The sequence below is a fragment of the Octodon degus genome, unplaced genomic scaffold, assembly GCF_000260255.1.
Source record: "Octodon degus isolate 3935 unplaced genomic scaffold, OctDeg1.0 scaffold00032, whole genome shotgun sequence".
Classification (NCBI taxonomy): domain Eukaryota; kingdom Metazoa; phylum Chordata; class Mammalia; order Rodentia; family Octodontidae; genus Octodon; species Octodon degus.
Window position 1 is genome coordinate 13,315,934 of NW_004524608.1, and position 10,321 is coordinate 13,326,254.

The 10,321-nt window shown below is 36.1% G+C and overlaps 1 protein-coding gene across 1 annotated transcript in view; it reads left to right on the forward strand.

Moving 5' to 3' along the window:
- Nucleotides 1-10,321, forward strand: part of Ly75 (lymphocyte antigen 75) — a 162,539-nt gene that overhangs the window by 45,723 nt on the left and 106,495 nt on the right. The window lies entirely within an intron of this gene.

A 10,321-nucleotide genomic window follows, 5' to 3' on the forward strand; every position in this document is an offset into this window, starting at 1 on the left:
ATAATTAATAATGAAATGTTACTAATGTAATCCAATGAAAGTTGGAAAGAGGCAAAATTCCCTATTACAATCACTATTTTTCTTAAAGTTTTTCTTTTTTTCCCCAAAAGAACTTTTTTTGGTCTTATTTTTACTATTTTCTTTTTTGGTACCGGGAATTGAACTCCGGGCCTCACACTTGCTAGGCAGGCACTGCGCCACTGAGCCATATCCCCGGTGCACCATCACTATTGATCTTTTTAAAAAATATATCCCGTGTTCATTAAGATAAAGAAAACTATAATTGTACATATTTGTAACATATTACATGAAGGGAGAGGCAGATTGCATACCACTGAAATTAGACTGAGACTTCAAAAACTCATCAAAAAAAGGTAATTGTTGTCACCTCTAGGAGATAAGATTTTGAAAATTTCTATGTTCTCCAGGTTTGTTTTATCAGAATGTCTACTGTATTTTTCTCCTTAAAGAAAGTATGGTATTGCTGTTAAGTTGAGCTGAGGTGGACTCAGGTCAATAATTTCTGACATTGCCAGTTAAACAGAAGACCCAATGCTATTATGGGCTACTGGACTCTTTTAGAATATTTTGCTGAGTTTACACACCTATAATATTCAATAACGGAACTTAGAAAAAATGGGGTATAACGATGAATGTCCATTTTGTATCTGTGTATTCAAAGTGGTTGGGATAGATATATAGTTGCATTCTCTTAATGAATAGAATGATTTGTTCTAATGGTGTTTGTAAATAGGATCACAAGTCCGCGTCTTGTACAGCAATTAACCACTAAGAAGAATATATGCAGTGTATTATTTGTTGAAACTGTACTTCCGATTTGATTTGAAACTGTCTCATTGCTATCTGTTTATCAATAAAACTTTGAAAAAAAAAGAAAAGAAAAAAAAGAAGAAAGAAAGTACGGTATACTGGGAACTTGATATGAAATGAAATACCTGGGTCCCATAAATATTCATGAACGAACCATCTGTTGTAGAATTTCTGGTAGTTTAGACTTCATATTATTGCATTTGAAATTAAGAAGAAATTTCATTGTATACTGACCTAAGCCAATTTGGGTACATTAGCTTATGGGTTCTTCTCAGGAGAAGTGTTCCCTGTTCCATCAGAGTAGGTTCTAAGGAGTACAAAATTCAGACCAAATCTTTCTATGCAGGCAGGGATTCATTACATATTCATTGAAGCAGGCACAGAACACTTCGTAGGACCCATTCAGTAAGCTTGATCCCACACTCTGTCCTTTTGGGTGTTCCCTGAAGGTTGATTTGAGACAGATATGGCAATGCCCAGGGCAGAAAAATTTGTTTCCATTATCACTGGCATCAGACTGTCACAATTCCTGAACCAGTGACTGGAAATATTAGGGATCAAGGCCCCAGGTGCCATTTCTAAAAGTATAGCCTGCAGGACTCACAAGAACCTAAAACCCTTTCATGAAAAGTAAGAGTATCTCTAAATATTTTAGCTAATCCTTGTATCTTAAATAATTTAAATTCCAGCACTGAGAAACCATTTCCAACATAATACTGATTAGGAAGCTTCTGATTTTGCTGATAAAAACCCATTTCTGACACTCAGCAGAGGCTAATTACCGCAGATCTGATTGTAGCCGTGGGTCACATAAGTCCTCGTGAGGGCCACAGTTGGGGCATGCACACAGCACATCCTCCCTGAAGTGTGCATGTTGGTCAGAAGCAGTGTCACACTGCTTAGGTAAAGGATTTCTACCAAAATACTGATACAACACACTGATTCCAAGAAAGATGTTAGTAACTGATTGGAACAGGGAACTACAGATAAGTATTAAACAATAAAGTTAGAAATATCTGTGAGAACCAATTAATAGAAATGCTGGAGAGCATAGATGACAGAAATGACCATTATGAATCTCTGTGTACAGACTGGATTAAACTAGGAAACAAAACTAATGTGAAAAATAATTAAAGACTTCTTTTTTTTTACCGGGGATTGAACTCAGGTCCTTGTGCTTGCCAGGGAAGCACTTATTCCACTGAGCCATCTCCCCAGCCCCTAAAGACTTCTTCTTGATTTGTTTCTTTATTATTGATCACAGCAGCTTACCCCTCCCATTCAAAAACTGATAATAAAACTCAGAAAATGTAAAAATGCATAATGAGAAAAATAAAAATCTTCCTCAAGTTGTAACTCCCAGCTACAATCATAAGTTAGCATTTAGTAATTCCTGGGCTGGGGAGGTAGCTCAGCAGAATAAGTGCCTGCTGGCAAGCACAAAGTCCTGAGTTTGATCCCTGGTACCGCAAAAAAAAAAAAAAAAAAAAAAAGAAGAAGCAAAAGTAATTCCTTTCCATTGTCTTCCATTTTTCATTTTAAATTAAGTATATCAGTACAATTTAGATATACATAAGGATCATACTCATCATAGGGAACTACACTTGTACATGGTATATTTTGATTCCTTTTTTCCCAAATCTCTTCCTCCCATCAATTCCTCTTTTTCTCCCTGCTTACAAAGCACAATTTACATTATACCTTTTTTGTTTAATCCTTTTTTCCCTTTCTTCCTTTCCCCTTCCCCCTCATGATCCCTATGCCCTTTTCCTTTTCCTATTCATTTGTTGATTTGTTTATTTTTGTACTCTTTATTAACTTTATTGAAAATCAACAATAATTATATAGCAAATCAAAAAATGTAGACAAATATTGAAATGTGAAAGATATAAGATGTAGACAGAGTGAATTTTAGAAAAATATTTCTGAAATGAATACATAACATGAGATTAGTAGTAGACTGCACATTGTAAAAAAATTGTTTACAAACTTAAATGACTATAACAATAAAAAGTGTCTAAAATAAACATGAAGAAGGAAGAGTTTATAGATCAGTCATGTAATAGTTTTCTCTGTGCCAAAAATCAAGAAACTTAATATTCTTATATTTAGAATTCGCAAAGTAGAAAGGGGGTAGGCAATAAATATTTAAAGATTTAAAATTTCTGAATTTAGTTAAAATTATAACACCACATTCCCAAGAAAAATGAACCTTTTACACAAGAAATATAAATAAATTCATACCAAGATACACAAAACTGAAATTGTCCAAAACCAACTGTAGAGGAAAAAATCACCAAACTATATACATAGAAAAAAATTAGCTATGGAAGAACAAAATTAAATAGCATCTTATTCCACATGCAAGAGAAAAAAAAAAAAAAGAACAAGTGGGTAAGAAACTAGACTTATTTATTCAAAAGACTGGGGGAAAAAAAAGATCTGTCCTCACTGAATTTTACACTTAGCAAACATACCTTTGAAAACTAAAAGTAAAATATTTTTCAGTTAAAAATATTCTATACCTCCAGATGCAGCATACAGACAATTACAAAGACCATAATCCAGAAGGCAAGAGAAGTTGGTCCTGGATAAATAATAAAGAGCTCTCAAAATGGTAGTTATGCAGGACTATGTAAAATATAATTATATTAAATGAACCCATTTAAAAGGCCATTGAAGATTTCCAGAAAATAGTATCAATCTTATGTCAGCTTACATACATATTTTTTCATATATATGTGTGTATGTGTGTGTGTGTGTGTCTAAAAAAAAAGGAAGAACTAATATAAAGTCATTGGAAAATGGAAATACACTTTTTTAAAGTTTCAAATACTATGAAAAAGTGTCATACCATGTCTTATAAGTAGATTGTAAGTCAAAGAAACAGTATAAATCATAAAACAAAAATCAAAATTAAACAATATTCAGAAAATTGATTAAATAATAATTAATTCAAAATTAAATTAAATATTTCAAAATAATATTCAAAAATTAAAATTAAATTGTGAGTCCAACTAAGAGGCCAGAATGTAGTATATCATATGTATAAATCTGTGATCAATTCAGCGTACTCACACAGTATTTGATTAGGTTAGTATGTACAAAAATATCAACTAAGAAACAGTTTTCATGATAGTAAAGAATTACTAAGAATAAAACATAACAAAAATACTGGAATGTCAAATATATGAGCAGCACTTCTGTTTGGGGACAGGATATCACACAAAGTTCTAGTATGTAGTGGACATGGACAGTGTCCATGGCACTTACTGGTGACCAGGTGTCACTTGTGGGACAGAGCTACTGCTATTTCCTTGATATCCACCCTGCAGACCTGGACAGAATCATGACCCAAAAGGGTGCAGGAGAAGTCCATTTGTAGAGTATACTGATAGAAATATTTTGCTGCTGTATACAAAAGAATAATTGAAAGACTGCTATTGTATACCTTTTTTTCTCCTGTGCTTAATTGTTTGCCCTATTTGGTGGGTTCTTTCCATTCTCATTCATGGAGTTGTGGTCATTTTCACCTCTCTCAAGAATATCTTTTAGTAGTCTGTGTAGGATTTTGTTGTCATAAAATTCTTTAGTTGTTCTTTGACATGGAAGTATTTCACTTCTCCATTAAACTTGAGCTGTAATTTTTTTTTTCAGAACTGGGGAATGAACTCATGCCCTTGTGCTTGCCAGGCAAACTCTTATTCTACTGAACCATCTCCCTGGTCCCTCCATTAAACTTGAAAGAGTTTTGCAGGGTATATCAGTCTGGGTTGGAATTTGCTTTCTTGCAAGACTTCAAGTACTTTGCTCCATTTTCTTCTTGACTTGATGGTTTGTAAAACAAAAATCTGCTGTTATTCTGATGGGTTTTTCCTTTAAACGTGCTCTGTTTCTTTTCTCTAGCAGCTTTTAGTGTACTGTTCCTGTGTTGAGTTTCAGGGATCTTGATTATTATATGTCTGGGTGTGGCTTTGAGTTGATGTTATTTGGAGTTTTATATGCTTCAGTTATCTGAACGTCAGATTGTTTCCCCATATTTGAGAAGTTTTCTGCTCTTACTTCTGCCTATATTCTTTTTATATCATTTGTATTGACTCCTTTTTTCTCATTGATGTCTGTTAGTCTTAGTTGTTCATCTTTGCATCATCTTGCAGATGTTGTATTATTTTTTCCTGCATCCTAGTTGTTTTTAAGAGATCTTTTCTTACCTTTTCACTAGTTGCAATGGTGTCTTCAAGGTCTGAAAGTCTATTTTCACTTTCATTCAAATGGTTTTAACAGCATGTGATTGAGGTTTTAATTTCCTGTGTATCACTTTGGATCTGCTTCATGCATTCTATTTTTTTCCTATATTGCTCATTCAGGGATTCCATCATTTTTATATTCTCCTCTATTTTTTATCAGCATCTTCTTTAGAAGCACTTAGTACTTCTTTCATTATAGTTATCATATCTTTTTTTCTTCAGAAATTATTTCTGATCTGATTTCCTCTATATCTTTCTACAGTTGTTTCTTTACTTCAGATCCTATTATTTCAGAGATTTCAGGTGTGTAATTTCCAATTTCTGCTATGTTATTGTCTCCTGCATTTGTTCTGGGTGGGCTTGGGTCCTGAGAATGCATTTTGCTCCTTCTCTTTGTCATTTTGTATAGCACTGTCTTCTGACCTTAGGTGTAGAGCTCTGATAGAGTTATTACCTTAGCACTAGGTCTGGATCTACCAAGTTCAAACTCTTCCAGTTGTGTGTATGGCTTGAGTCTGGCTGCTGTGCTCCATTTCTTCCTGTTGCAGCCCTTGGAAGTGAATCCACTGTGCCACTCTGGCAAGATGTTCTGCTCCTAGATCAGCTGTGTGGGTCTTGGCTCTAGTCTCTCTGCAGGAAGTTCTGCTGCAGGGTTCCACACCAGGCCTGTCTGATGGAGGAATTCCACACACATGCCTGGCCTGGGTGCTCACTGGAGTGAGGATGCAAAGGGCCCCAAGTGGCCCCATTCACATGCTGGGCCTGTGCTCTGGCTGGAATGAGGGTACTGCAGGTCCCAGGTAGTCCCACTCACATGCCAGGCCTGGATGCTGACTGGAGTGAGGATCCAGAGGGACTTGGATGGTTCCACTCACATGCCAGCTGGAATGAGAGTCCTGCAGGTCTCAGGTGGTCCCTCTCACATGCCAGGCCTGAATGCTGGCTGAGATGAGGGTCCTGTAGGTCCCGGGCATTCCCACTCATATGCCAGGCTTAGGTGCTGCCTGGAATGAGGATCCTGTGGGCTCTGGGTGGCCCTTCTCCTCTCTTTTCCTTTTGAACAGTTTTTTTTCCTGTTTCGCAATATCTTGGTCCTTATTTACTTTTTCAATTTCTCATCAGGGAGACAATATGATCTTCACACATTGTGTCCCATTTATTTCATTTAAGAGTATGGTCTCAAGGTACAACCATTTACCTAGAAATATCTCAAGTTTATCCTTCTTTATGGCTGAGCAGTACTCCATTGTAGAAAAATACTAAATTGGGGCTGGGGAGATGGCTCAGCAGATTTGCCTGGCAAGCGCAAGGGCCTGAGTTCAATACCCAGTTCCACCAAAAAAAAAAAAAAAAAAAAAGAAAGAAAGAAAGAAAAGAAAAAAATACTAAATCTTTTTTATCCATTCCTTGGTTAATGGGCATTTGGGTTATTTACAAGATTTAGCTATTACATATTGTGCTGCTATAAACATGGGTACACATATACATCTATGGTATGATGTTTTTTAATTCTTCCAAGAAGACATCCAAAAGGGGGATAACTTTGTTGAATGGCACCTCTAATCCTAGATTTTGAGGAATCTCCATACTGATTTCCACAGTGGTCACACAAGTCTATTCTCCCAGCAACAGGGCAGGCAGGCTCCTTCTTCTCCACAGCATTCCCAGTATTTATTAGTGGTTGATTTCTTGATAATAGCCATTTTTTCTGGGGTGAGATGGAATCTCAGTGCTGTTCTACATTTCTGAAATGGCCAGTGATATCAAATGTCTTTTTTTTCATATAACTATTTGCCACTTTTATTTATTCCTCTGAGAAGTGTATATCCATCTCAGGTGCCCATATTTAGAGTGTGTTTTTAAATTTGGGAGGTCTAATTTTTTTTCAATTCTTTATATATTCTAGATGTAAGTCTTTTGTCTGAAAGACAGTTGGCTAAGATTTTTCCCACTCTGTGGGTTGCCTTTTCACTCTGTTGGTGATTTCTTTTGCTGTGCAAAAGCTTTTTAATATCTTGCCCACCAACTGTACAATGTTTCACTTTTTTTTCAAATCACAAAATTAATGCATATCAAATTTGTAAAACAAAAAAGCATGGAGAAGAAAACCCAACAAATCTCCATAAGCTCTTCAGTCAAAGAGCCACATTTTATTTGTACTCTAATCCCAACAGCCAACAGAACATATTAAGCAGACTGTGTTGTCTGCCTAATAAGTGCTCCATAAATAAGGAGCTCATTTGCCTATGCTGCACTTAGAGCATATTCTAAAGCCAAAATTGTAACCATGGTTTAAAGGAAAGGAAGGAAGCCAAACCATTTATATTAGAAAATGACTCTAAAGCTTTCTTCTTGAAAGCTCTGGCTTTTATTGCAGGAATTGACCTTTCTCAGCAAGAAGTTCATTGCCCACCCACACTGTGCATTGCACGCCTAGGAGTTAAATCAGATTACTGCTCTGCTTCTCACAATCTAGGTTCCACATCCCTATTTGTATTTCAATGAAAAGGATTCATGTTGCACCAAGTCATTAAGGCGCTAAGATCTTTGCAACTCTTAATGGCAGACCAACAGGGGAAGCCATTGTAGAATGAAAATAGTTGTAGGATTAGAGAAGAAAGGCTTGTTTGCAATGCCATCGCTGCTGTGTACACTGCCTCCTGTGAAGTGGCGTGAATGGATTTAGATATAAATCTAAGGCTTTGCAGACTAAGAGCCCCCATCAAATAGTATTTATAGGGTAGTATGGCTGAGATACTGTTTTCCTTAGCAACCAGATACAGCAAGAAGCTTGATGGAAATTTAAATTTTAATATATTTTTACACATACCAATTTTTAACCTAATAACCTTAAAACTATATACTTAATATTTGGAGCAGAAAAAATGTATAAAGAGAAAGTCTCAATTTGACTCGATTCCCAGTTCTGATCAGATACATATTTTTCCACCTAGTTTTTAAAAATCTACTTGGAAGGTAGATTTAATGTGATTTCCAATTTGTTCTGGCCTTTAGCTAGCTAGAAGGCTAAATGGAAAAAGTTATGTAGTTCATGAAATATTGACCTTAGGCCCGGGGGCACCACTCTTGCCTCACTTGTGCAGCACCCTCTGTTCTACACTTAGTAGTGAAGAAAAGGAAATACTTTCCACCTGTAACTGTACACATGCATACCTATTTATGGCACATTAGTAAATCCCTTGAATTGAAATTGAAAGCTAAATTTCTGGGTTGAAATGAAGTTCCCTCTTAGATAGTAATGGCATTAGATATTTTGGACAGTTGGGCAAACTTTTTTCAAGGTAACTGTCTTCTGAGACACAGCAAAGGAACCAGAAAAGAGCTTGAATGAGAGAAGTTTGTAAGTGGGAGGATGTGGGCCACTGCTGGGAAGAGATGAGGGGAGCAAAGCTCAGGGGCTAAGAAGGTTGGGGGTCACCTCTGCAAAAGCTGCCCAGGTGCCTCTGGAATGCTGGGACAGATAACCTTTGCTCATCTTCCCATCTTTGTTGATTGTGTAAAGAAGTTAAGGCTGACTTTAGGGGAAAACAAACAAGTCTCCACCAAGTTCTCAGGCCCAAATATATTATGTGCAAGTATTGGGGAGAAATGAAGTTGTATCACTAAGTATGAGCAAAAAATCTGGACTTCTTTATTTTAGCCATCTGGCTGTAATTAAGCTGGACATGACAGTTACTTAGACCTGCAGATGAAAAATCCAATACTGAGACATTTGGGAGCCTTAAGAAAGCTCTGATTAGTTGAGGACACACAGCAAGGTCCTCTTATGGCTATGAAATTTATTCTAATTTATTTATTTATTTTGCTCCGAATGCCTTCAGGGCAGCTTTGGCTGGCTTGAGCTGTGGGGCTCAAACCACAGAAACCTGAGCCTGACAGCTTTGTTGAAGCAGTCACTTAAAGAACTGAGCTAAGGGGCAGGCCCCCATGGCTATGAAATTTAAATTGGACTTAATTATTTCCACAGAATTTATCTGAAGTCCACAAATTGTTAGTTTCTTGGTGAAAGGGAACAATACTATAATAAAAAATTGAAGGAGAACAGTCCTCCTATGCCATTGCAAAAAGTTGGAAAACTAGAGGTTGAAAAGATGAAAAATATTAATATTAAAATATGAATTAATGTTAAAGAAAAGCAATTACGTCAGTAGAAAGTGAGATCTTTAAAATTTAGATTTCTCTGCTTTTGATTCACTAGAAAATTTTATATACTTAGGCAGATGCAGCAGCTGGGGTTCAATCCCAGCATGCTGTGTGGCCCCGCCACTGGGGTGCGCTGAGACTGGGTGTGGTGGCGTGCATCTGTAATTCCAATACTTGGGAGGCTGAACCCAGGGGAATCACTATGAGTCCAATCTATGTAGTAAGACCCTGTAGATCCTGTATTAAAATACAAAAAATATAGAAAATGTTATATAAATATGCAGACTTATTATGATTTCCAGTAATCTTGTAACTGTACATTCCATATGTTCTATTGACCTTGACAATAGGGATTGCTTTCAGATGTTAATTCTACCTCTTCTCTAATATTTATTTAATATTTATTATATTCCTATGTTATTTATATGTGCATATACATACATATACACACATACACTGGTCTATGTGCTACTGAGACTGTGCAAATAGCAGGTAAAAGGATATGGAATATAACTAGGCTACTCATTAAGGCCTAAGATGTGTAATCTATTTCAGGAATTTTTCAAGTAGAGTCAAAAGCAAAAAAGTAATTACAATTATATAACTTCTCTTTATACTGTATATATCTCCCTGGGTAGAGCATGTTTATTTGAGATGGGATCATTGAAATGTGCACTCCTATCTCCGTATGTTTGTGTACATCTTCTTCCTTGGGATGCCTGCCCTTTCTCCTGTAGGTCAGTCCAAACACTGGAATGTGGTAAGCACCCAGATCTTAACTAGAAAGAAACATTAACCACCTTCTGTAAACTGTCTTCTCTCTTTACACTTTATGAAGTTTTTCCTTACTCCCTAAAGTTCACAATAACCTCTGCTTTCTCTTAACTTTTATAGCACTTAAAGTTTGTATAACTCATTTGAAAGCTCATATAAATGGTCTTAACATATATTTTCTGTGTTTATATGTATCTAGCCTCCGTGACTACTTTACGTTCCATTTGAGAGATGTTAGCTCTAATTTTCTTTGTATCTTTTCTTTAATATAGTTCAGTGTCTTAAAAATAAAAGTATAATACTTA